This window comes from Osmerus eperlanus, chromosome 24 (genome assembly GCF_963692335.1).
Source record: "Osmerus eperlanus chromosome 24, fOsmEpe2.1, whole genome shotgun sequence".
Classification (NCBI taxonomy): domain Eukaryota; kingdom Metazoa; phylum Chordata; class Actinopteri; order Osmeriformes; family Osmeridae; genus Osmerus; species Osmerus eperlanus.
In genome coordinates, this window is record NC_085041.1 from 2,109,340 (window position 1) to 2,130,091 (window position 20,752).

Sequence of the window (20,752 nt, forward strand, 5' to 3'; positions counted from 1 at the left end):
CCTCCCTCCCTCCCTCCCTCTCTCACCTCCCTCCCTCACCTCCCTCCCTCCCTCTCTCACCTCCCTCTCTCACCTCCCTCCCTCCCTCTCTCACCTCCCTCCCTCCCTCTCTGACCTCCCTCCCTCCCTCTCTGACCTCCCTCCCTCTCTCACCTCCCTCCCTCCCTCCCTCACTTCCTCTCCTATATCTCTGCTTACCCCTGATCCTTTGTTTCCCCCTGCCTCTCTAAGAAATCCCATCACCTCTTCCTTTCCAACCACTTAAACATGAATCTTTACTGCACATCTCAATGTCTCACATCTCGTTTCTTTCCCACGCCCATATTTGTTTACCGGTGTGTCTTCACGGTCTCATGAATGGATCTTTCTCATGATTTCTCTCACTCTCTTCCTTTCTCTTTTGCACTCTCTTTCTTTCAACTCTCTCACGCACATCATCTTTGCGGCTCCATTTCTCTCAGTCTCTTTCCTTTCCGTCTGTACGATGCTTTTACACTTTCTGCACTTGTGTGTTCGTACACACTGGTGTTCATTTCATTTCTCCATGTTTTGTCTGACTGTCAGTCACTGCTTCAATCGCTGCCTCCCTCTCCTCCCTCTCCTCTCTCCTCCCTCTCCTCTCTCCTCCTCTCTGCTCCTCTCCTCTCTGCTCCTCTCCTCTCCTCTCTCCTCCTCTCTGCTCCTCTCCTCTCCTCTCTGCTCCTCTCCTCTCCTCTCTGCTCCTCTCCGCTCCAGGTCTCTTCTCTCTCTCTCCTGGCCCGCAGAGCGGCGCGCTCACTGCTACACTCACATGCGACGTCATTGACCCCGTGACCCTGGGTCTTACATAACCACGGAGATGCCTAAATTAGAGCTGGAGAGAGAATGGACAGGGAGGGGGAGGGATAAACACTGGCACGTAGGCCCAGGCTTAGGAGAGAGAGTTAGAGAGGGAGAGAGGGTGAGAGATAGGGAGGGAGAGAGGCAGGGAGAGAGAGGGAGGGAGGGAGAGAGGGAGAGAGGGAGGGAGAGAGAAGGAGAGGGATAGAGGATTAAGAGAATGAGAGATTGAAAGTATTGAAAATAGGGGGATAAAAAGAGTTAGAGAGAGGCAAAGGAATGGAGATAGAGAGAGAGAGAGAGAGAGAGAGAAGGATCTGGAGAAAAAGAAAGAAGGTAGAAAAGAGAGGAAGAAATGCTCCAGGCCACTCCTGTGTGCAGACGTTTGCTGGCTGCGGGGATAGAGGAGGTGCTCGGGGGAAGAGGCCCACCAGATGTGTGCTGAAACACCCAACGGGGAAGCCGAAACACTCATCCTGTTGTGGATCAGGATCAGTTTCACGAAAGAATGACCTTTCCACCCAACTCTCTTTTGCCTCCATTCTGTCCTTTCCTTTTCTATCCTTTCCCTTCCTTCCTTCATTTGCCCTCTCTTCACCTCCTCTCTCCTCCCCTCCCCTCTCTCTCTCATCCTCTTCATCCTGCTAAACCCTCTCATCTCCCCCCCCCACCCACCCCCCCCCTCGGCGCCACCCCAGAAGGCTGAGACACCAAAAGATCACCGTGTCAAACCACAGCAAATCCTAATCACTTATACTGATGATCATCGTCAACCTCATTATCATCGCCATCATAATGCTCATATTCATCATCATCATCATCATCATCATCATCATCCTGGCCTCCATCACCACCGCAACTATCATCATCATCATCATCATCCCCTTCTGCTCTCCTCCATATGGGCCCTGATGGCACAGATCTGTGTCACCATGTTGCCATCATGTTTGTGTGTCGTCTTCACGGCCAAACTGAGATTTTATTCCTGGACCAAAACCAGCTCAGAGCTTCGCTGTTCTGTAGGGTTGGAAGAAGAGCATCATGCTGTGTTCAGCTTCAGGGGCAAGATAGTTTGAGAGTTCCAAAGTATATTGTTTATACTATACGGGATATCAATGGATTGTAAACAGTGAAGGTTAAACCAATGCCATTACCTTTGTTTCAATGGTCTTCCCCCGTCTCATTCCCTTATCCCTCGCCTTTTCTCCCTCTGTTTAGTTTTTTTTATTCACAGTCATCCTAAGCAATGGTGAAAAGCTGTAATAAATGTGTGTGAGCTTGGAGATAGAGATAGTAGGGGTGTGAAAAGGGACTGGGAGTCAGGTGGCTGAGCGGTTAGGGAATCAGGCTAGTAATCTGAAGGTTGCCAGTTTGATTCCTGGTGGTGTCAAATGACGTTGTGTCCTTGGGCAAGGCACTTCACCCTACTTGCCTCGGGGGGAATGTCCCTGTACTTACTGTAAGTCGCTCTGGATAAGAGCGTCTGCTAAATGACTAAATGTAAATGTAAAGATTTGGTATCTTTAAGTCTTTCTAACAGTATGTGTTAGAAAGTGGGTTCTGCAGGGGTGGATGGTTGAGAATTAGACAGAGGGCTGTTTTACTCTCTCTAGTGTCTGGAGGTGCCTTGTGTGCAGAGGCCTGGTCGGCATGCTTCAGTCAACAAGGGCAGATGAGAGGGCAGGGAGAGGGCAGGGAGAGGGCAGATGAGAGGGCAGATGAGAGGGCAGATGAGAGGGCAGATGAGAGGGCAGATGAGAGGGCAGATGAGAGGGCAGGGAGAGGGCCAGGTTCAAGGGGGATGCTTGACGAACACACTGTGAAAAATGTCAACCATTCCTGGAAGTCAGAGTTCAGACTGAAGTCGGTGTGTGTGTGTCTGTGTGTTTGTGTGTGTGGGATGATGGTGCTGGTGGGGTCCAATGGTGTGTGTGTATGTGTGAGGGGGGGAGGGGTCTTGCACGCATGGAATAAGACCAGATCTGTAACCGAAGACTGACGTGGAGGTGAGAAAAAGAGAAAAGATCTCAGATCTCAGAACGAAGGAGACTTGGCAAGACAGAAGTAGAAGACAGAGAAACAGTGTCGGGAGAGCAGAAGAAGAGACCAACAGGGAAACAGTGTCGGGAGAGCAGAAGAAGAGACCAACAGAGAAACAGTGTCGGGAGAGCAGAAGAAGAGACCAACAGGGAAACAGTGTCGGGAGAGCAGAAGAAGAGACCAACAGAGAAACAGTGTCGGGAGAGCAGAAGAAGAGACCAACAGAGAAACAGTGTCGGGAGAGCAGAAGAAGAGACCAACAGGGAAACAGTGTCGGGAGAGCAGAAGAAGAGACCAACAGAGAAACAGTGTCGGGAGAGCAGAAGAAGAGACCAACAGGGAAACAGTGTCGGGAGAGCAGAAGAAGAGACCAACAGGGAAACAGTGTCGGGAGAGCAGAAGAAGAGACCAACAGGGAAACAGTGTCGGGAGAGCAGAAGAAGAGACCAACAGGGAAACAGTGTCGGGAGAGCAGAAGAAGAGACCAACAGAGAAACAGTGTCGGGAGAGCAGAAGAAGAGACCAACAGGGAAACAGTGTCGGGAGAGCAGAAGAAGAGACCAACAGAGAAACAGTGTCGGGAGAGCAGAAGAAGAGACCAACAGGGAAACAGTGTCGGGAGAGCAGAAGAAGAGACCAACAGAGAAACAGTGTCGGGAGAGCAGAAGAAGAGACCAACAGGGAAACAGTGTCGGGAGAGCAGAAGAAGAGACCAACAGGGAAACAGTGTCGGGAGAGCAGAAGAAGAGACCAACAGGGAAACAGTGTCGGGAGAGCAGAAGAAGAGACCAACAGGGAAACAGTGTCGGGAGAGCAGAAGAAGAGACCAACAGGGAAACAGTGTCGGGAGAGCAGAAGAAGAGACCAACAGGGAAACAGTGTCGGGAGAGCAGAAGAAGAGACCAACAGAGAAACAGTGTCGGGAGAGCAGAAGAAGAGACCAACAGGGAAACAGTGTCGGGAGAGCAGAAGAAGAGACCAACAGAGAAACAGTGTCGGGAGATCAAAAGAAGAGACCAACAGAGAAACAGTGTCGGGAGAGCAGAAGAAGAGACCAACAGAGAAACAGTGTCGGGAGAGCAGAAGAAGAGACCAACAGAGAAAGCTGAGGCGTCCGTCCGGCGTGGTCTGAAGACAACGCTGAGCTGGGATCAGATATTGCCAGTGTGCTTCCATGACAACGTGTGCTTCCATGACAACGGATGAGCAGCAAGACCCCCGACTTCACAACCTGCCGGAGATGAATCACTGTCCTCTCAGCCAGACCCTGGAAGCCTAGTTCTTAGTTCCTAGCCCTGGAAACCTAGTTCTTAGATCCTAGCCCTAGAAACCTAGTTCTTAGATCCTACCCCAAGAAGCCTAGTTCTTAGTTCCTAGCCCTGGAAACCTAGTTCTTAGATCCTAGCCCTGGAAACCTAGTTCTTAGATCCTAGCCCTGGAAACCTAGTTCTTAGATCCTAGCCCTGGAAACCTAGTTCTTAGTTCCTAGCCCTGGAAACCTAGTTCTTAGATCCCACCCCAAGAAGCCTAGTTCTTAGTTCCGAGCCCAAGTAATACTACTGATAACTCACGCTCCCACAATGACAAATAATGCATCATGTTTGATTAGAGGCATTAAGAACACTCAGAGTCAATATTATGTCAAAAAGGAGAGTTTAACTAGCATCTTCAGTCTTGGAGCTGTTGTTCATTTCGTTCTCCACATCCTAGCCCAACAGGCCTGTCCCTGGAGGCTGAATGGAATGCAATATATCTTGTTATCCCTCTACTGTAATGCTTTTTTCTCTCTCCCTCTCTCTGTTCTCGCTACTCTCTCTCTATCCTTTAATCTGTTTTTCTTTCTTCTCTTCTCTCTCTTTCACTCATGACACATGAACGCAAAACAGATAACTAACAACCCACTGGTGAGAGTCTGGGCTGTGCGGTGAGCACTGTTAGAAGGTCGCGGTTGGAGAACGGTAGAACCGGGAGGTTGATGGTTCTATCATCTGGTGTTTTTATTTTACTCATCATGACTTATGAAAGAAAGACAGAAGACTGGTGGAGTGTATGGGCCGTTGCCTCGACAACCAGGATTTGTTTATATCTGATGAATCAGCATATGACATATGCTGCTGACCTACTTACCATGGCAACACACACACACACAAACACACACACATAAGTAATATGAAATGTCACCAGACAAATTCATTAACGTCATCACGCCTTTGTTTGGACAGGAAAACAATCGTGTTAACACCCGTTGAAGCAAAAAGAAAAAATGCTTATTTACGTTCACACAGATTAGGATGAGGAGGATGGCAACCGACAGGCCCAGATTAAGGGAGCGAACACTGATCAGTCAAAAGAGATTAAGAGATCAGTAAGAGAGAGAGGAAAACATGAAGACGTGTAGTCCACTCTCGGATTTCATGCCTGTATCTATTCCTCCTTATCCCTCTATTTCGCAACCTTGTTCCCTCTCTGACCTGGTGGCCTAACCCTACTCACCCTAACCACCCCTACCCACCCCACTCACCTACCCCTCCCCTTCCCACCCTCCTGTTGCCGTGCGACGCCACGGGGATAAACAAACTCGCTGTCTCACTTGATCTCATCTCTCCTCCTGCTCCTACCGTATTTCTCTCCTTCCCTCCATCTCTCTCTCTGTGCCTCTCCTTCCCTCCTCTCTCTCTCTGTGCCTCTCCTTCCCTCCTCTCTCTCTGTGCCTCTCCTTCCCTCCATCTCTCTCTCTGTGCCTCTCCTTCCCTCCATCTCTCTCTCTGTGCCTCTCCTTCCCTCCATCTCTCTCTCTGTGCCTCTCCTTCCCTCCATCTCTCTCTCTGTGCCTCTCCTTCCCTCCATCTCTCTCTCTGTGCCTCTCCTTCCCTCCATCTCTCTCTCTGTGCCTCTCCTTCCCTCCATCTCTCTCTCTGTGCCTCTCCTTCCCTCCATCTCTCTCTCTGTGCCTCTCCTTCCCTCCTCTCTCTCTCTGTGCCTCTCCTTCCCTCCATCTCTCTCTCTGTGCCTCTCCTTCCCTCCATCTCTCTCTCTGTGCCTCTCCTTCCCTCCATCTCTCTCTCTGTGCCTCTCCTTCCCTCCATCTCTCTCTCTGTGCCTCTCCTTCCCTCCATCTCTCTCTCTGTGCTTCTCCTTCCCTCCATCTCTCTCTCTGTGCCTCTCCTTCCCTCCATCTCTCTCTCTGTGCCTCTCCTTCCCTCCATCTCTCTCTCTGTGCCTCTCCTTCCCTCCATCTCTCTCTCTGTGCCTCTCCTTCCCTCCATCTCTCTCTCTGTGCCTCTCCTTCCCTCCATCTCTCTCTCTGTGCCTCTCCTTCCCTCCTCTCTCTCTCTGTGCCTCTCCTTCCCTCCATCTCTCTCTCTGTGCCTCTCCTTCCCTCCATCTCTCTCTCTGTGCCTCTCCTTCCCTCCTCTCTCTCTCTGTGCCTCTCCTTCCCTCCATCTCTCTCTCTGTGCCTCTCCTTCCCTCCATCTCTCTCTCTGTGCCTCTCCTTCCCTCCTCTCTCTCTCTGTGCCTCTCCTTCCCTCCATCTCTCTCTCTGTGCCTCTCCTTCCCTCCATCTCTCTCTCTGTGCCTCTCCTTCCCTCCTCTCTCTCTCTGTGCCTCTCCTTCCCTCCATCTCTCTCTCTGTGCCTCTCCTTCCCTCCATCTCTCTCTCTGTGCCTCTCCTTCCCTCCATCTCTCTCTCTGTGCCTCTCCTTCCCTCCATCTCTCTCTCTGTGCCTCTCCTTCCCTCCTCTCTCTCTCTGTGCCTCTCCTTCCCTCCTCTCTCTCTCTGTGCCTCTACTTTAACCCTGTATCTCTGCCATCAGTCGTTCCCCAGTACGCCCAGCTTTACTTGGCTGTTAAAGCAGAACAAAGCTTTGACGGGAGGCCATTAAATCCATCTGTCTGGTCGACCCGCTGATGGTTACTGTAATGGCTAAATTACTGGTTCATCCTCTCAGAACGATTTCCTCGAGGAGGAGATCTGGCCTCAGAAGATCAGCAAATACTCTGGTCATCAGACAAAATTGTCAAAACATTTTCCTGTCAGATGCATCGATTTTTTACTGTGAAACTGTCTCCTTACTTCTCTCTATCTTTCCGCACCCATCCCTTCTTCTTTTGAATTAGTTGTCGGTGTCCGGTAAGTACCTGACCCAAACGTACTGTTACTTTAACCCCCTCGCCTGCCTGCAGTTTACTAGAGGCAGATTAGCTGAGGGCTTATTTCCATCACTCATAAAAAAATAACAAACAAACGCCCCCCTGTGGAGAGACTGGGTATGACATCTTGTTACATAACATTTAACTGGTCAGCTCACAGTCATGTATCTGGGAGCGTAAAGCCCTGTGGTCAAAGTAATTGTAAATATAGACTGTATGTTATGTTAGATTCTGAGCACATAACAGCGAATTGTTTACCCTTCATGCTTCGTTGATATGATCTTCAGGCGTGAAACAGAGCAACGATGTAACAGGCCTTTAAGCCATTTACTTAGACTTTCGGTAGCTGTTATATTTCTGTTGGTGAACAATTTTGAAATGGTGTTCTGTCGGTCTTTGTGAGAGCTACCAGTGTCTATTTCGGTTGCTTTAACTTCCTGAAAGTCTGTTATAATTTTGGGTGGAGTAGAACCACAGAACCACGTTATTCTTCCCTTAGAATATACAACTTCTGCACACACACCAGAGACTAACACAGTCTCACAGTAACCTGCAACACGCTGCCGACCTTTAAACTAACTGTACATCATCACCCACGGTAACTACCTCTGGTTTGTCTTTGGAAACGGCCCCCTTGAGCAATCTGGTGTTCCATGTTGATTTCAAAATCTTGGGTGGGAGGAGAGGGTGGGGTAGGAGAGGGTGGGAGGAGAGGGGGGAGGGTGGGTAAGGGGGGGGGCTGCCTGACCTATTTACAGGATAGCACTGAGATAGGAAACTAACATCATCGCTTCACCATCCCACACACACACACACACACACACACAGTGTTATGTGGTGCTTTCTGGGTGTGCGCTGTCTAAGTGACTTTGTCCTGTTCTTCTGTGTGCACTGCATGTTGTGTAAGCTTGTATGTGTGTGTGTGTGTGTGTGTGTGTCCGCTCATACACTCTGAGCTCCGATGAAGCCTAACCCTGAGAGATGTATCTAATCCCAAAGAGGGAAATGTGATTTGGAGATTAAATCATGAGTGACATTAGAACCACTCCACTCTCTCCTTCTCTCTCACTCGCTGTTTCCTTCTCCCCCTCTTCAAATGATTTATTTTTCGGTCATGTTGCATGTAGTTGAATGTTTCAAAAGTGAATTCTGTGAGATCTGTTCTTCTCTCACTCTCTCTGTCTCTCTCTGTCTCTCTCTGTCTCTCTCTGTCTCTCTCTGTCTCTCTGTCTCTCTGTCTCTCTGTCTCTGGGTCCCTGCATGCTGAGCTACTGTAGTGCTTGAATGTTCCAGTGCTGGCTGAGAGCTCAACTGTGCAATCAACTGTGCTAACCCTAACCCTCACACCCCTGTGAAACAAACACCTTTCTTCCCATCCGCTGCTAGCTTCTTCAACAAGGCCAAGTGCTCACAGACTTTAAAGATGCTGTAAAGCAAATTCCATGATTTGCTTCTCAGTACATTATATACGTGTGAAATGAGTTCTTGCTGTTGTTGCTAAATTTCAATAAATTCAAGGGGGCGGAGCTTCAGCTCCTTCAGGCGACATGTACCCCCAGTATCAAGCAGAGATCACGATTTCAAAGCCTAATTTAACATACTTGTCAGTGTTTTTTTTCCATTCGAATTTGGAAGGGTAGTTAACAACACAGTCTTCTGTGGTGTGATGAACTTAAAACTCATTTTCAATTCTGCTTTAAAGGGACTTTAACACTTTATCTGCACAATGACACCACACTATGTTCCATATTGTATTTCTGTATTTTATATTGTATATTATAGCTATTTTATACTTTATATTGTATTTTATATACCTTTCCCCTTAGTATTAGGTAGACTTTGTACCTTTAGTATAGTTAGACTTGTTTAAACTTACACCACTTATTTAAGATTTATTCCTATATGTTGAATGTATGCACCTTCCTGCCAAAGTAAATTCCTTGTCTGTGCAAACTTTCATGGCGATTAAAACCCTTTCTGATTCTATGAGTCGTCTCAACCCTAACCCAGCCAAACCGCAGGGCATGCATAACTCCCTTCGGACTCATTCTCTAGAGTGTCTCCGTGACAATCTCCATCTCTTGGTTTTACTTACCTCATGCCAGTGTGTAGGATTTCCTATTACAACACAGAGGTCTAAACCAGTCATTCATTAATTAGCCTGGGCCCTGACACCAGACCAGTGCATTATGGATAAGAAGGTGTCAGAGAGCATCTCAGGTGGCTCCGTTGAGGGATCCCTTCATAGCGGATGATCCAGAGTCCTGGGTCTTCATGCCTGTTAGGGCCTCATCCTGCTGGTTTGACTGTGTCCAGGCCTAGTAGTACGCTGGCATCCACTGGGTGATCGTGTCCATGTGACTCTGATGGGAAATCGTAAGGGTTTAGGGTCTAAAATCCCTATTGGATGCAAAATGTAATTAGAATGAGCGAGGCTTCATTATTCTTGGTGGCTTCGCATCATCTCTCTGATGCTTTTGACCTGTTTTTATACGCTTCGATTTTAAGATTGAATCACTCTTCCTGACCCTGAGGTCTGGCACTGCCGTTTAGCTGTGAAAGGGCCACAACACACACACACACACACACACACACACAGAAACACACTCACACACACACACACAGAAACACACTCACACACACACAGACACACACTCACACACAGACACACACAGACACACGAACACACACACACACAGAAACACACTCACACACACACACACAGACACACACTCACACACAGACACACACAGACACACGAACACACACAGACACACACAGACACACTCACAGAAACACACTCACACACAGACACACACTCACACACAGACACACACAGACACACTCACACACACAGAAACACACTCACACACAGACACACACTCACACACAGACACACACACACACACACACTCACACACAGACACACACAGACACACACACACTCACACACAGACACACACAGACACACACTCACACGCAGACACACACTCACACACAGACACACACACACACTCACACACAGACACACACACACAGACACACACTCACACACAGACACACACAGACACACACTCACACACAGACACACACTCACACACACTCACACACAGACACACACAGACACACACTCACACACAGACACACACACAGACACACTCACACACTACAAAGCCACCTCTGTTAGTCCCTAAAACCTTGTGATGGGCAGAGGTCTTGAGATTAAACCCTGTGATCTCTGTAGGCCTGACACTAGAGGCTGTGAACCCACAGAGCAAATGTCTATCTTTAATCTGAAATGGAGCAAGAGAAAAAGGGTGTGTGTGTGAGGTACAGGGTCCCCCAAGGCTCTGTTGTTATGGCGACTTCAGGAGTTCTGCGGTTCCCAAGGCGAACACGGCTCATACACAGACACAGAAAAGGACGTGAGGGGAGGAGATGGTTGTGACTGCGTAACTCATTTTCCCTAATAAAAAAAATCACAACTCTACATTCCCATGACAACACAGTACGTTACTGTAAATCTCAGAGAAGAGGGGTCTGTCTGTCTCTTTCGACATACACACACACACACACACACACGCACAAACACACACACACACACATAATGTCCACCTGTTAGTGGGTCACTCAATGGTCATCTTCGTTATATCATCATGGAGACGAGTTGGTTGCCAGGCAGTGAGGGGTTGTCTCGGTGATCAGAATCAACTCGGAAATCAATCACCCAATCCTTTATCTTTCTAAGATATGCTCTTTGGTAACTGGGTTACAAGCCAATGAACCTCACTGCAATTAGAAAACGCGTTTTCTTTCAATACTGTAGCTTATGTTGACTGCTAAAACCTCACTATAATGACTAGATTACCTCACTGTGATTAGCTAACTCTAAACATTGCAACCGTAGCTTGATTAGATAAGGCTACAGGTCAATAGTGAGGGTGCACAGATTTTAAATTGATGATCAAAGGTTCCTAGACGTCGATTGTAGATTCTGTAAAGGTCTCTAAAGAACTAATTGAGCAGTCTACATCAATCTTTACGCCACTTCCGTAAGAACTGTGTGAAAGAAGATTTTTCAAAGAAGTTGGATTTTAGTTCAGTCGGAAGAGTGTCTGGAACACTAGGCGACTAGGCCTAGCGAAGCAGGTTGTTTTTGTCCACAACGTCAAACGCACGTAACCAAAAAGCACAGTTGATCGCTGGATAACTACAACAACCATATAATGCCGAGCCATGGACTTACATCAGCGAATCGGACCCGCCGGTTCATGTTCAGAAAGCGTGCTAGCGAGGAGAAATAATACAGATGCTAGCACAGCCCGCGGCCGTTTGACGGTGAACTAGGACAGGAGACAAAGACCAAGAGAGGCAGAAAACAAGCCGGTTCTAACCTTTTGATTTCCTCCTCAGCGCACAAAACAAGTCCTTTGTTGTCCAGTTCATAAGGTAGCTCGATATAACCCAACACAGCAGGCAGGCGATGACACAATGGGTGATATAACAGCATTATGAAGGGTAATGGAGATCAGCAGGGTCGACCCCTTGAGGGTTGAGATGGCTGGGAAATGGAGCTAAACTCTTCCCAAGAGGGGCAAAACACAACCACACATACATAAATACTCGCAATACAACGATTGCCAACTTTTCCAAACTTAAACAGACATCACGACAGCACAGCGCGACACATACTTAAAGAGAAGTTTAAGTATTTCGTTTGTGAGCAGTCTGACACCTTGTCGACTGATTGTGGCTTCCACACCAGGCGACATTGTGTGTTCTGTGGGCCTCAGTGGAGACCAGGGCAGTCAGTAAGTGATCTGCTGCATTGGAGAGACAACTACTGCCTGGCTCATTAGATGACATTAGATAACAGTCAGGCAGCACTCACGGCTAATTACATGACCTGCCCTGACACACTAACACACTTGTATATCACAATAGGTACACTCCTTCATGATTGCCTCTGAAAACTCTGTAGAGAGAGTCCTGAAGGGGTTGAGAGGTGCTGGGATACAGGGTCAGTCCTGAAGGGGTTGAGAGGTGCTGGGATACAGGGTCAGTCCTGAAGGGGTTGAGAGGTGCTGGGATACAGGGTCAGTCCTGAAGGGGTTGAGAGGTGCTGGGATACAGGGTCAGTCCTGAAGGGGTTGAGAGGTGCTGGGATACAGGGTCAGTCCTGAAGGGGTTGAGGGGTGCTCGGAGACTGGGTCGATACAACCTAGATCACACATGGACGGCGTTATACTTGAGATACTTTAAGTGTGTTGAATTGACTTCTCTGGTGTGCCAGACGGGCGGGGCATACATCGAGACAACTCCATTGGTGTCGGCTAGCAGGCGAGCTGATTCGAGCACTGCTAATTGCAATGGAAACATTGAAAACAGTATTGTGTTTAAGGTCTGGCGTGGTCTCCATGACAACGACATGTCAGGGTTGGTTCAGAGGTAGAGCAGGGAGGAGGGAAAGTAGGAATCTAGGACACAGGTAGAATGAGGTTTTTGTGGACTCAAGTTCTGGAACAATCTGTCTGGCAGGACAATCTCTTTGTAGAGTTTCTATTTTCAAGTCCGCAGGGGTTGTGATAAACACTGTCCTCCCAGCATGTGTGTGTGTTTGTGTCTGTTCAGGTGTGTGTGTGTGTGTGTACAGGTGTGTGTGTGTGTGTTCATGTACAGGTGTGTGTGTGTTTTCATGTACAGGTGTGTGTGTGTGTGTGTGTACAGGTGTGTGTGTGTGTTCATGTACAGGTGTGTGTGTGCGCGTGTGACATTGCTTCTGTGTGGGTCTAAGCCACAACAAAGCCCATCCTTAATAACTCAAACCCTGACCTCTGCTCACCATGGTGACGCACGGTTGCCAGGGCGACCCGGCCGTCCAGACAAAGGCCTGTGCTTCAGGTGATTTTGGCCATCCCATAACAGATAAACATTGCTGGGTGCCAATCTTCCCTGCGAACAAAAGAGGAGAAAAACAAATCCGGAGAGGAGGAGAGAGAAGAGAGGAGGAGTGAGGAGAGAGGAGGAGGGAGAGGAGGAGAGAGGGAGGAGAGAGGAGGAGGGGAGAGGAGGAGAGAGGAGGAGGGAGGAGGGAAGAGGAGGAGAGAGGGAGGAGAGAGGAGGAGGGGAGAGGAGGAGAAAGGAGGAGGGAGGAGGGAAGAGGAGGAGAGAGGGAGGAGAGAGGAGGAGGGGAGGAGAGAGGAGGAGGGGAGAGGAGGAGAGAGGGAGGAGAGAGAGAGGAGAGAGGAGGAGGGGAGAGGGAGGAGAGAGGGAGGAGAGAGGGAGGAGAGAGAGAGGAGAGAGGAGGAGGGGAGAGGGAGGAGAGAGGGAGGAGAGAGGGAGGAGAGAGGAGGAGGGGAGAGGGAGGAGAGAGGGAGGAGAGAGGAGGAGGGAGGAGGAGGAGAGAGGAGGTCTCTGTTGTTGAGTCAACCAGACCATGTCATGTAACAGATGGGCAAGGAAGCCAAGGCGATATGTGTTTTGGGAACAGGAGGTAGAAGAAATCTGGGTTGGGGATAAAATAGTGTTCAGATCTGACACCTGGGATGACACACATCCATGCTGGAACAGAACGAATCCAAACACTCACATGAAACAAAAGGCCCTAGCTAGATCGTTGGATCTTCAGTTGCTGCTGTAGGAGAACCCTCGGAAAACGAAACTTCTGAATCTCAATGTTCTACGTGGAACCTTATTTCAGAGGTTATTCTTGATGTTGTTAGAAAGCGTTCTCTATATATATAAAAAAGAACATCAATCTCTTTACTTCTGACATAAACTGAAACATCCAGCTTGATCAATGAGCACGTCTGGGGAGTGACTCAAGTCTCGCCCCCACAACCAAAAGTGAAACTAATTTCCAGATCAAGGATGCACCAGGCCCGAGTGGTTTGTGTGCGTGCATGTAGACATGTACTGCTATAATTGTGGTCTTTTTTTTTCAACACTACTTTCTGGTCAGAGAACTGGTATAAGCTTTCCCCCCCAAACAAGCTGACAAACTGCCAATCCTGAGAGCGGAACAAACTTGTCACATTTTTCTACCTCCAATCAACATCGTCTCGTTCGATTGACAAGATTTCTCGCACGATGATGCGTGTTCCTACACGGGTTCCCACACGCGTGTGTTTGTGCGTATATTCATGAGTGGAACACAACACAAAAAGGAAGCAGTCAAGTTTGCTCTGAGGTGAACAACAACTTTCTGCTTGGCGGAAGAGTCGGATGTAAAGAACCTTTCTCTCCTGCCTGATACTGAGGTAAGATGCTTTACATTTACATTTAGTCATTTAGCAGACGCTCTTATCCAGAGCGACTTACAGTAAGTACAGGGACATTCCCCCTGAGGCAAGTAGGGTGAAGTGCCTTGCCCAAGGACACAACGTCATTTGGCACAGCCGGGAATCGAACCGGTAACCTTCAGATTACTAGCCCGACTCCCTTACCGCTCAGCCACCTGACTCCCTTGCTTTAGAAAGAGTGTGTACCATACCACGATGGTCTTTTAGTATGCTACCCAATACTTAATTCAGAGACAGCTAATTACTCACACACGTTATATATATGGTAGCATATTGTCGGCAACTGTATTACATGAGCTACAAATGTATGTGTTTGGAAATGCCTCCTCAACATAAGTCAGTCCACCTCTCCCCTACCAGGGAGCCACGGCCATGTCCAGCAACCACAGCAACCACATCAACTGCTCCATGTACATCAGCGACGAGGTGAGAAACTTCCAGACGTTTCTCATCGTACCCGTGTTCCTGGCCGGGCTGGGTCTGAACCTGGCTGCCCTCCTGGTGTTCTACAGGCAGCGTTCAGTCTGGACCGACACACACGTCTACATGGTCAACCTGGCGCTGGCCGACACCACCCTGGTGATCCTCCTGCTGGTCCGCCTGTACGACAGCATCCACGAGCTCCAAGCCCCGCGTCTCTGCTCCCTGCTGGTCGTCCTCCACTACGCCAACATGTACGGCAGCATCTTCACCGTCACTGCCATCAGCGTCCAGAGATTCCTCGCCGTCCGTTTCCCGTATTACGCCAGGAGGGCGGGGTCTAAGAAGCGGGCGGCGTGCGTGTGCGTGGTCATCTGGCTCGTCATCGCGGGGGTGTGTCTCGTGTTCCGCGAGGACAACGCACCCGAAAACTGGCACACCTGCTTCGAGAGAAACCAACCGTTACCTCTGGACTTCCTGATGTCGCTAGAGCTTCTGGGATATGTAGTTCCCCTGCTCACCATGCTCCTGTGCTCCTCCCAGACCATCTACATCCTCCTCCGGACGTCCAGGGAGAACGCACGCTCGCAGGCTCTCCCCGGCGCCGGCGCGGGCTCGCCGCCCCGCATGCAGGACCACCGCAGGAGCGTGGCCGTCGTGGGCGCCAACCTGGCAGTGTTTGTCATCTGCTTCACGCCCATCCACGCCGCGCTCCTCCTCAGGTACCTGGAGGCATCCAGGGACCCGCTGGACTGCGGGAGGTACGTCCTGCTTCACAACGTCTACCTCGTGACGGAACTGGTGGCCACGACCAACTGCTTCCTGGATGCCGTGGGGTACTACTTCCTGTGTCGAGACTTCAGGAAGGAGCTGCTTCCTGTCAGGAGGACACAGGTCGAGTCACAGGAGTACTCTCTCTGAGCCCTGACAGACAGATCTGACAGGAGTGGGTTCAGACAGTTCACAGGTCGTATTGGGAGGAGAGGTTGGATGAGGGCCTGAGATAGAGATGTAAAAACAGTTTTTAGTTTTTTTTTGATTTAGGTGATCTATTTCTTTCTCTCTCCGTCCTCGCTTCCCTCCTTTGCAAAGAAAAGAGGAGATAAAAACAAACTTGATCACGCTTGACAGCTGTGTCGTATATCAAATATAACTATTTGACAACCCTACCTTCTTCTTTCCACTTTTCCAATGTCGTCCAGCTCTTTGTGTGGCTTACGGCGCCATCTAGTGGACTTATTGAGCAACTGCTGGTTGCAGATGTGACATTTCCGCCCATAGCAATGTCTGAATCTAACAGCACATATCAATGTTTTTGTTAAAGGGATTAAACGTTTATCCACATAGAGTTTTAAATCAGACAGATAATGAGGTTTGGGATGGATGATATGAAAATGGAGAGTGTTCTGATGATGTTACATTCGGTGCAGGTGTGTAAATGTGTGTGAGAGGTCAGATGGGGTTTATACTGGTGTGTCGAATGGCTGTGTTAGTTTAATACAGGCCTGATCAATGCCCACGCAGGTATTGATTGCGTAATTGGATAGTCTTTTACTGGACGTGTTGTTGTCAAGATTACTGTACATCCCCCCCCGGGTCTGTGTGTGTATTACAGTGTGCGAGTGTGTGCACATGAGTGTATGTGTGTATGAAACTGTGCTTGTGCTGAAAGTGTGTGTGTGTGAGTCTCTTTGTCAGTGTGTCTATATGTGAGAAGGGAAGTGACCAGGATGCACAGCTTTGTGGATGTGAGCTTGACTGGGTCTAGTTAAACTTACAGGAAGAGCTGTTGTTGTTACTGGGTTGGAGGCTAAGGCAGTGCACACACACACAGGTGTAAAGGTCTGTCGCTACAGACACACACAGGTGTTTAGGTCTGTAGCTACAGACACACACAGGTGTAGAGGTCTGTAGCTACACACACACAGGTGTTGAGGTCTATAGGTAGAGACACACAGGTGTTGAGATCTATAGCCAGAGACACAGAGAGGTCTGTCTCCTGTGTCAACCACAGACATTATGAGAGTCTTGGTCTCCTGCAAGGGGATCAAATGTACAGAACGCTCGTCTATGTAACAGCCCCTCCTAACCTGCTGTTCATTAGACCCATCACTCCATGTGTCACTGGTCCTGGCCCGGTTCACTTCCTGGATCTGGAGCTGGCTGATTGGTGTGGAGATTTATGGCTCCTTGTGACCAGCTGCTGTTTCTAAGCTGAGTCTGAGACCTGCCCTTCACTGTGCTGCACTGGGAGGGAGGGAGGGAGAGGGAGAGGGAGAGGGAGAGGGAGAGGGAGAGGGAGAGGGAGAGGGAGAGGAGAGAGAGAGAGAGAGAGAGAGAGAGAGAGAGAGAGAGAGAGAGAGAGAGAGAGAGAGAGAGAGAGAGAGAGAGAGAGAGAGAGAGAGAGAGAAAGAGAGAGATAGAAGGTGAGGGTTGGGGGGAAATTTAGAGGGGGGCGTTAAGGGCGGGATGGATGTAGGCTGAACTGGGAGGGAGAGGGACAGGTGGAGGGATGGAAGGTGAAACAGGGAGGAAGGTGGAGAGATCTGAGCGATGGAGGGCTCCGAAAGGCCTCACAGAAGCATGAGAGGAGGGGAGAGAGGGATGGAGAAGGATAAAGCGAGAGAGAACGACAGAGAGAGACACACACACACACACATAAAGAGACGGAGAAAACGAGCTAGCTTGATCCAGGCCTTGCTTTACATCTGTCACACGGCCAGTGAAGCTAGGCCCTCTAGTGGACACTGCTGGTATTATCCACCTGCGCCACTCCTTAGCTGGTGTCAAGACCATCTCATCTATCTTGACAAACAGGGAACTACAGTATCTGCTCTATCTTGTCTCCCTGGTGTGTGATTGTGTATCACGGCTCCAGACAGGCAAACTGCCGTCTGGCTTTCCCTCAACAGAGACAGCAAAGGAAGCAACAGAGCCAAGCGGTCAATGTCAAGAGTTGTTTAATAAGTAAGAAAGACAACAGGGGGGGGGAGGAAGTCTCCATGCTGAGTGACTGGTAGAGAGCGGAGAAGAACCACACACAACACGATGTTCACATCTGAACGCGCGCGTGTGTGTGTGTTATGATTGCGTGCGTGTGTATGCGGGTTGATTGTATGTGAGTTGTGTGTGTTGCGGGTGTGTATATGTGTGTGTATGGAATGGATGTGCGTGTCTGTGTTGGTGTGTATGCGAGTGTGTTGATTATACACACGTGTATGAATTTGTGTAAATGTGTGTGTTGATTGCATGTGTACGGGCGCGTGTGTGTGTGTTTTGGATGCACAATACGTGTGTATGCTTGTGTGTGTGTGTGTGTGAGCAGTTGTTGGAGGTTGCATGCACATGTTTGCATGATGAAAAGTCTCAGTGGACACAGGTACACACACACACGCTGGCAGGTACTGTACAGAGTGACAGGTGTGGGAACCACACACAGCCACAGTGGTCATGCTGCTACTGGGGGTACACTGAAGCTGGGGGGGGTCCCTATGTACACACCTGGCCTGGGACGCCCTCAGGGGACACCTGGGGCCCCTGGCTGGAGCTGGACCCAGGGGAGAGGGGCTGGGGCAGGGGAGAGGGGCTGGGGCAGGGGAGAGGGGCTGGGGCAGGGGAGAGGGGCTGGGGCAGGGGAGAGGGGCTGGGGCAGGGGAGAGGGGCTGGGGCAGGGGAGAGGGGCTGGGGCAGGGGAGAGGGGCTGGGGCAGGGGAGAGGGGCTGGGGCAGGGGAGGGGGCAGGGGCTGGACCCAGGGGAGAGGGGCTGGGGCAGGGGAGAGGGGCTGGGGCAGGGGAGGGGGCAGGGGCCAGGCTAGCCTCTGGTGGGCCACAGAGTCAGTCACAGTAGCAGGAGACTCCCCTCTGGAGGACAGGTGTCTCTGGAGGACAGGTGTCTCTGGAGGACAGGAGAGGCTGCATACATGTAGGTTTATGTCCATTCCTCCTCCTCTCCTCCTCCTCCTCCTCCTCCTCCTCCTCCTCCTCCTCCTCCTCCTCCTCCTCCTCCTCCTCCTCCTCCTCCTCCTCCTCCTCCTCCCCTCCTCCTCCTCCTCCTCCTCCTCCTCCTCCTCCTCCTCCTCCTCTTCTCTTCCAAACTTGATGCTACTACGGTATCAGGGGGAGAGAATGCTGAGATGCAGTTCGCAGTACAAAATCCTTGTCATCTTCTCCTGAATCTTCACCATTGTCATCTTCATCTACCTTCGTTATAATCATAATTATCATTGTCATCACCATCATCATACACGCACCAGAGATCAAATCAAAATGACACATTTATAATAAAGTTCTTAAACCTCAAACCAAACAGGACCGCAGAAGAAACCAATGTAACAAAACAAACAAACAAACAAACGATCAGATAGAACAGTAAACAACAACAGGTCAATGCTGGCTGATACACACACACACCCTCTACACACACACACACACACACACACACACCCTCTACACACACACACGCACACACCCTCTACACACACCTCAGTGTGGTGACACCTGGGCTGGGATTGGCTGATCAGGGTATCTACTGGTTAGGATTCTCCCCAGTGTGGAGAAGTGGAGAGAGAGAGACAGAGGGCTGGAAAGAAGGAGATAGAAAGAGAAAGAGAGAGAGCGAGCGGGAGAGAGAGGAAAGAGACAGTGAAAGAGAGAGGAGAAAGAGATTAGAAGAAAGAGAGAGAGAGGAAAGACAGTGAAAGAGAGAGAGCAGGAGAGAGAGAGAGGAATGAGACAGGGAGAGAGAGCAGAAGAGAGAGAGAGAGGAATGAGACAGGGAGAGGGAGCAGAGACTGAGACAGAGGCATCGCTGTCTATAGCAGTGTTGTTGCTAGGGCGGAGTATGCCATGGAGACAGAGTGTGTCTGGAGGCCACTGAGGATGAACAAGGGTATACACAATGACCTGTCCCCAGCCAAAACATGATATTTATACACACAGACTGGGACAAGAGAGCTGGGAGGAAGGGTGTGTGTGTGTGTGTGTGTGTGATGGGGGAAATATGTGAACTATTTAGAAATAGTGAAGCATTTGGAAATCTTGAAAACAAATCATCTCAAGGCAGAAGATTGGGATTGCCAGAGAAACAATTTACTATGCCAGAGGAATGCGATTGCATGACACAAATATTCAACTCTAATAAATTGTGTTTTTCCAGCGAGGCAGGTGTTTCCATGGTGAAACAGCTATTCTGTCTGTCAAATTGCAGCGGCGCAAAAACAAGGTAACAGAGAATCTGCTTCCAACATGTTATTGCATTCAAAATATAGGACAACATGCATCCAGTGTTTATGTGTGTGTGTGAGTGAGAGAGAGTGTGTGTGTGTGTGTGTGTGTGGGAACCCCCAGATTCTTTAGCAGTGCTGTCAGTGCTTTCCAGTTCATTATATTCTCATGTCTCATGCATTTTTCTCAAATAGGAGAGAGACGCAGCTCTTAGACAGTGTGTGTGTGTGTGTGCTTGGGGTCACCCTCATAGACACTAGTCAGTCCCAGGGAAGCCCCAGGCAGACTAAAGCAATTGCCTCCCAAATTTGGTTAGTGTGTGTGTGTGGTTAGTGAGTGTCTGTTTACGTGTCTGCCAGTTGATGTGCGTGTGTGTGTGTGGTTGTGTGAGGGTGTACAGTGCGTGTAAAACATAACAGGTCTCCCTGTTATGTTTTGGGGGAGGAGGAGGGAGAGGAGGAGGAGGGGGAAGAGGAGGAGGAGGGGGAGGGGGAGGGGGAGGGGGGAGGGGGAGGAGGAGGAGGAGGAGGAGGAGGGGGAGGAAGGGTTGTGTAAAGGGGAATGTCCAAAGAATGTCCCATGCTAATGCTGTAATGTAATAATGCAATGACACCAAGCCCTCCAGCTTCAACAGCCCTTCAGCACACACACACACACACACACACACACATACACACACACACTAGACCATAGTCAGCCATGCATGCTCAATACTCCCAGTAAATGATGTGCTGTCACTTCAATGTTTTTCCAGTAACTGACCAGCGTCCCTCCACCCCTCCATTCTCTCATCCCTT